Source organism: Nomascus leucogenys, chromosome 4, assembly GCF_006542625.1.
Source record: "Nomascus leucogenys isolate Asia chromosome 4, Asia_NLE_v1, whole genome shotgun sequence".
NCBI classification, from domain to species: Eukaryota; Metazoa; Chordata; class Mammalia; order Primates; family Hylobatidae; genus Nomascus; species Nomascus leucogenys.
The window spans coordinates 99,472,053-99,479,767 of NC_044384.1; positions in this window are offsets into that span (position 1 = coordinate 99,472,053).

The following is a 7,715-nucleotide window of genomic DNA, read 5'->3' on the forward strand; positions in this document are numbered from 1 at the left end:
ACCCCTTCCCCACAACTCACCCCTTCTGGAGCCAGATTAAGTAATTCCCGCTCCTCTCCATGGCTTTTATTCCACAACTTACTATTGTTCTTCCCTCTCCCACCATGGGCCACCAAATACAGCTGTGGCTTAGCAAGAGTTCCATTCTGCGATCCTCAAGCACATAAGCGGCACGTAAACTCAAATGACTCTGGGCCTACCTCGCTGTCCCTGCTCTCATCCTGGGCCCACCCTGAGCTGGCTGGATGCCTTCCCACATTCATAAGATGAGTCCTGATCAGACTCCAAAAATACAAAACAGTTCACTGTTCTTACTGATGTTTTCTTAGGGAGATAGAGGAGAGAGTTGCATCACAAATCACACACTTGATTTCCTAACAATTTTACTGAAACATGTTTCTTGGCAGGGCGCAGTGTTTCACGCCTGTAATCCCAACATTGGGGAGGCCAAGGTGGGTGGATCGCTTGAGCCTAGGAATGCGAGACCAGCCTGGGAACATGGCGAAACTTATCTCTACCAAAAAAAAAAAAAAAAAAAGAGCCAGGTGTGGTGGCATGCTCCTGTAGTCCCAGCTACTCGGGAGGCTGAGATGGGAGGATCACCTGAGCCTGGGAGGTAGAGGCTGCAGTGAACCTTGATCACGCCACTGCACTCCAGCCTGGGCCCCTGTCTCAAAAACCAACCAACAAACAAAAACACATTTTCTTCTCTTGTTTTTGAGGTGGAGTGTTGCTCTGTCACCCAGGCTGGAGTGCAATGACACAATCTCAGCTCACTGCCACTGCACTGCAGCCTGGGCATGATGTCGGCTCACTGCAACCTCTGCCTCCCAGGTTCAAGCAATTCTCCTGCCTCAGCCTCCCGAATAGCTGGGACTACAGGCACCCGCCACCACGTCCAGCTAATTTTTGTATTTTTAGTAAAGACAGAGTTTCACCATGTTGGCCAGGCTGGTCTCGAACTCCTGACCTTGTGATCCACCGCCTTTGGCTTCCCAAAGTGCTGGGATTACAGGTGTATAAACAATTACAGGTGCCCAGCCTATATAAACAATCTTCACCTTTCCCCATGCTGGGGAACACTAATTGCCACTGCTTGGTGTCTGTGTTTCCCTGGATGGCTGCCCTCACACTTTATGCTTGAATAAATTCTTTTAACTGGATCTCGAACCTTTTGATGATTTTTAGGTTGACATTAGAAATGCATTTTTGGGCCAGGTGCAGTGGCTCATGCCTGCAATCCCAGTACTTTGGGAGGCTGAGGCAGGTGGGATCATTTGAGGTCAGGAGTTCAAGACCGGCCTGACCAATATGGTGAAACCCCGTCTCTACTAAAAATACAAAAATTAGCCAGGCATGGTGGTGTGTGCCTGTAATCCCAGCTACTGAGGGGGCTGAGGCAGGAGGATCACTTGAACCTGGGAGGTTGCAGTGAACTGAGATTGTGCGACTGCACTCCAGCCTGGGTGACAAAGCGAGACTCTGTCTCAAAAAAAAAAAAAAAAGATTGTTTATATAGGCAAAAACAGGGGTGCTGACCAGAATTACAACATTTTCCAAAAAAAGGCTAACATAAATACAAGATTTGGTTGGCTACTATTGATTATACTGGAAGGAGTTTGCTTAACATTCTATTGTAAAGAGACAACAATCACAAGGGTCTCTATCTCCCACATCATCTAGTCTAAGTCTGAATGAAGAATAGGGAGCCTGGTTAATGTATAACATTTCAATACAAAGGTCAGGAAGCAGCAGTCATGCATCAGAGAAGAAAAAAAAAGCAATGCCTGCTCAGTTTCCAGGGCTTAACTTTTCTCCTTCACATTATAAATTGAGAATGTCCTGAAATTTTATTTTCTTTTCACACCCCCTACCTGCTCCCTTTGGCAGTTGCTACATCTCTCCGTAGGTCTCCAAACCATGCTGTGCTCTTGTCATGAACCTTTCCCTTCCCCTGGCCCCCACTTCCAGCTCTCTCCCTGGATTTTTCTTTCTTATATATGTATATTTTTTTATTTGAGACAGGCTCTCACTCTGTCACCCAGGTTGGAGTTCAGTGGCATGATCTTGGATTATTGCAACCTCCACCTCCCAGGCTCAAGTGATCCTCCCACTTCAGTCTCCCAAGTAGCTGGGACCACAGGCATGCAACACCACACCCAGCTAATTTTTTGCATTTTTTGTAGAGAAGTGGCTTTGCCATGTTGCCCAGGCTGGTCTCAAACTTCTGTGCTCAAACCATCTTCCTGCCTCTGTCTCCCAAAGTGCTGGGATTACAGGTGTGAGCCACCACACCCATCCTTCTCCCTGGATTTTTCCTTTTAAAATATGAGACTTTGTATTCCTTCTCCTAAATGATTTCCCACCACATCATCAAAACAAAGGCATCCTGGCCGGGCGCGGTGGCTCACGCTTGTAATCCCAGCACTTTGGGAGGCTGAGGGGGGCGGATCACGAGGTCAGGAGATCGAGACCACGGTGAAACACTGTCTCTACTAAAAATACAAAAAAATTAGCCGGGCATGGTGGCGGGCGCCTGTAGTCCCAGCTACTCGGAGAGGCTGAGGCAGGAGAATAGCGTGACCCCGGGAGGCGGAGCTTGCAGTGAGCCGAGATTGCGCCACTGCACTCCAGCCTGGACGACAGAGCAAGCCTCCGTCTCAAAAAAAAAAAAAAAAAAGCATCCTTAGGTGGAATTGCCCTTTTTAATGTGGGAGAGGTTGTAAATACTAAAAATTTTATTATTTTTTCTTGGTTATAGTCAGCTGTCTTCATCCATGCATGCATTTATTCCTTCTTCAGACATAATTCAAGACATTTCCTGAGTGCCTTCTGTGTGGGCCGAATGCTGTAGCTGCTGGGATAGGTAAGAAGTGGTACTTTTAATTTTAATTTTTTTTGTTTTTAGGAGACAAAGTCTCGCACTGTCGTCCAGGCTGGATGACAGTGGTGATTACAGCTCACTATAGCCTCAACCTCCTGGATTGTAGCGATCCTCCTGCCTCAGCCTTTCAAGTAGCTGGGACTACAGGTGCACACCACCATGCCTGGCTAATTTTTTGTGGAGACAGGGTCTTGCTTTGTTGCCCAGGCTGGTCACAAACTCCTGGGCTCAAGCAGTTCTGCCCAGCCTCTGAAAGTGCTGGGACTATAGGTGTAAGCCACTGTGCCCAGCCTGGGCTTGCAGGGTTACTCCATGGAAGGGAAGGTCAGCTGTGTTGGAGGCAGGGTAAAGTGGAGCTGTGTCCTGTGTAAGGGCTGTAAAACACCTTAAAGCTGGGAGGCCAAGGTGGGCAGATCACTTCAGGTCAGGAGTTCGAGATCAGCCTGGCCAACATGGCAAAACCCCGTTTCTACTAAAAATACAAAAACAACAGGCCAGGCGCGGTGGCTCACGCTTGTAATCCCAGCACTTTGGGAGGCCGAGGCGGGCGGATCACGAGGTCAGGAGATCGAGACGACGGTGAAACCCCATCTCTACTAAAAATACAAAAAAATTAGCCGGGCGTGGTGGCGGGCGCCTGTAGTCCCAGCTACTCGGAGAGGCTGAGGCAGGAGAATGGCGTGAACCCGGGAGGCGGAGCTTGCAGTGAGCCGAGATTGCGCCACTGCACTCCAGCCTGGGTGACAGAGCGAGACTCCGTCTCAAAAAAAAAAAAAAAAAAAAAACCCAACAACAACAAAAAATTAGCCGGATGTGGTGTCATGCACCTGTAATCTCAGCTACTTGGGAGGCTGAGGTGGGAGAATTGCTTGAACCCAGGAGGTAGAGGTTGCAGTGAGCCGAGATCACACCACTGCACTCCAGCCTGGGTGAGACTCTGTCTCAAAAAGAAAAACAAAAAACACACACAAAAAACAACATCTTAAAGCTATTTTTCTTGGGAGGAGTTACGGAGAGTAAAACAAAGCACTAAGAAGCAGTTCAGCTATGACTCTAGGCAAGTCACTGATGAGAGGCCACTAAAGCTGTGTATGTTGGATTGTTTGGGAAAGTTTTTAAGCCTTAGGAAACAGTGCTGTAGTTTTAGAGACAGTGGCCTTGGCCCTGAGACTCTAGGCAGTTCCTCCTGGCTCTGAGCAGTCAAGGCTTATCTGGGAAGATTCCATCCTTTCCTTCCAGACTAAGAAGGTATTGTTTACTAACAGTGGTCTTTGTTAAATGTGAATGATTGCTTGTCCTTTGCCCTGGAAACAGAACACAAGCTTTCCAGTGCCGAAGCAGAGTGTGAATCCAGACTTTAGTGCTTACTGGTTAAGTGACCCTGAGAAAGTTAACCTCTCAGAACTTCAGAGTCTTCATCACAGTGTTTCCAGTGCATGTAGAAAGGCTCAGTGTTGTTGCTGTGCTAGTCCTGGGTTGAGCCAGCTTCATGGGTGTGTGACTTGTATAGTCAGAAGGACCCTGCACTTCGTTTAATATTCTGTTGTTGCCATCTTGAGATTCTTAGCAATTTTTTAACAAGGGGCCCCACAAATTGGGTAGTTGGTCCTGCTGCCAGGGAAAGATACCCTCTTTTTATCCAGGCCCCCTGGTCCTGGAGTCTCAGGACCTCTCTGAGGAATTCCAGTAAAAGTAGACATACGTTAGTAACTAAATTTATTTATTATTTCTAGTAATATTCATGCATATCCCACAAGATTTTCCATGCACACACTTATATTCTCTCTAAATAAAAATGGCTTACTTCATCCTTGCAATATTTCTTTTTTTCTTTTTTTTTTTTTTTGACACAGAGTTTCACTCTATCACCCAGGCTGGAGTGCGATCTCGGCTCTGCAACCTCCGCCTCCCGGGTTCAAGCAATTCTCCTGCCTCAGCCTCCCGAGTAGCTGGGACTACAGGCACACACCACCATGCTTGGCTAATTTTTGTATTTTTTGGTGGAGACGCAGTTTCACCACATTGCCCAAGCTGGTCTTGAACTCCTGACCTCAAGTAATTCACTCACCTTGGCCTCCCAGAGTGCTGGGATTACAGGCATGAGCCACTGTGCCTGGCCGTTATCTGAGGAATTTAGAAGGGAGCAAAGACCACCTGGTGACCACCCAGTGACCACCCAACAGGCCATCCAGAGGCAAAACTCCTTATCTGGGGAAATTAGAAGTAATTAAACTTCCCTAGTATCTAAAGTGGGCATCTGGTTCCAGGCCTCTTTCAACTTTTATAAGTAACTAAAATTTCTAGGCATCTCTGGAATGCCATGCTGAAACTAATTTTACAACCCTAAGCGCCTGCCTGAAGGTCCATAAATGCACCTAAGGAAAATCCACCAAGGCCCTCAGTCCTCTCACTGGGGTGCCCTGCTGCACTCTTCTGCAGCGTTCTTTCTTTCTAAGAAATTTTCCTTTTTCAAACCTATACTGTTGTCAGTAAATTCTTTTTGCCAACCTGTGAGGCGACCACTTCCTGGTGCTGGGGCTCAGACACCTCACCAGGCATTTTGTGTTCCAGTGTTCTGCATTTCCTCTGTGGCAATTAAGCTTACACACACACACACTCAACTGTCCCAAAGAAGAGAGTCACCTGATTCTAGTTATTCCGAGGGCTGTGTAAGCACTGAGACACACACACACACACACACACTCACACACATGCAGCTGTCCCAAAGAAGAGAGTCACCTGATTCTACTTATTCCAAGGGTTGTGTAAGAAGTTAGTCAATCTCTAGAGAAGCCCTGCTGCTGGGCACTGGAGCTCAGAAATTTATCTCAAAGAATTAGAATTCATAAGGAGCTCTGTGTTTTGGAAAGAGGATACATTGTTTAGGACAGTTTCCATTCCAATTGTGCAGCATGAAATAGAAAAATTTAATAAATGGGCCAATCAAGTATCTGGAATCCTTTGGATAAATGCATTTATTCAGTTAATCCATACTGAGCTCTGGCTGGGCTCTGGACAAAATGGGAAGCAAAGTTACAGCCATATAATAGAATAGTTTGTAGCCATTCAAAATGATTGTATCGATATTTATTGATCTGGAATATGTTCATAGTATGGGTAAACTTATAAACAATATACTATGAACCCATTAAAAATATATTTCAGGGATTGGCTGGGTGTGGTGGCTCAAGCCTGTAATCCCAGCACTTTGGGAGGCTGAGGCAGGCAGATCACCGGAGGTCAGGAGTTCAAGACCAGCCAGGCCAACATGATAAAACCTCATCTGTACTAAAAATACAAAAATTAGCTGGGCGTGGTGGCGGGCATCTATAGGAGGCTGAGGCAGGAGAATCACTTGAACCCAGGAGGTGGAGGTTGCAGTGAGCTGAGAGCACACCACTGCACTCCAGTCTGGGTGACAAAGCAGGAAAAAAAAAAAAAAAAATATATATATATATATATATATATGAAAAAACTGGAAAGGTTCTACATCAAAATGGTAAATTTCATGTTATATATATTTCACTATAATAAAAGATTGTAACAGTGGCTATCTCTGGATGCTGTTATTATTTGTATTTTTTATTTTTTTGTAATGAATATGTGACAAGTAAAAGAATGATTACAAATAAAAGAAAATATAAAAAATTAAGTCTGATGCTCTTTTAAAGGCCATCTGATTCACTCTTGACTGCAGCTTTCTCTCCATCCACCCATCCACTGGAGCTGGCTTTCTGTGTCACTTTTTAAAGTCCATTTTTTTTTTTTTTTTGAGATGGAGTCTTGCTTTAACGCCCAGTACATTGGTGCGATCTCGGCTCACTACAACCTCTGCCTCCTGGGTTCAAGCGATTCTCCTGCCTCAGCCTCCCAAGTAGCTGGGATTACAGGCGCCCGCCACCGCGCCCAGCTAATTTTTGTATTTTTAATAGAGACAGGGTTTCACCATTTTGGCCAGGCTGGTTTCGAACTCCCGACCTTGTGGTCTACCCACCTCGGCCTCCCAAAGTGCCATCGCACCTGGCCTAAAGTCCATCCTTTAAGGCAAGCATGCTGTTGGGCTGGAAGCCAGGAGAGCCCCGCTATAATAGGGCAGGGAGCCAGGCTAGGAATTGGAAACAGTAAGAATGTGAAACAGGATGAGGATTTGAAGACCCTCTTAAAAATGGGAAAAAAAAAAAAAAAAAAAAGACTGCATTCCAAAAATAATGCAGAAAGTCAAGTCTTGGGAGGAAGGTTTGGTCTTAACGGTGAAATCTGGAAAAGGTATAGGAAGTACAATACTTGAAAGATACCCTGCAAAGATTTATTTTGGCTGGCAACATTCAGTAGATTACAGCTGTTTCTGTGGTTATTTTTGTAGATTAACATGGATCAAAATACGGCATCATCTTACTGGGCGTGTTCACTTCCTGACAGTTCTAGAACATGGCACTCGATCTGTCCTTGTTGCCTTCTAAACTATTCGAAGCAGACGTTGTATCAGACTTTCTAGCTTCTGAAATAAAGGCACGGGAATTACAGGGAAGCAGAGCAAGTGATCTGGGACGTGGAGGGTTTTTCTTCCATTGCTGTGCAGTTTGGAAAGTTGCCATCTATTCAGGTTTCACTCAAACCGGCTTTTTCCAGACCCCAGAACGAATTGTAGCCAGAAGCTCTGCTCTTTGTCAGGAGGCAATTATACCCCAGACTTAGCCAGGAACTTGCCTCTTCCCTTAGAGAACAACTTCTCTTTTATGTTTGAGGATCCTGGCTCTCCTTTTACCCAAGGGGCTGGGATACAGCCTCTAGTTCTTTCTAGAAAGACCCCAACTGTCCCAAGGTTTCCATT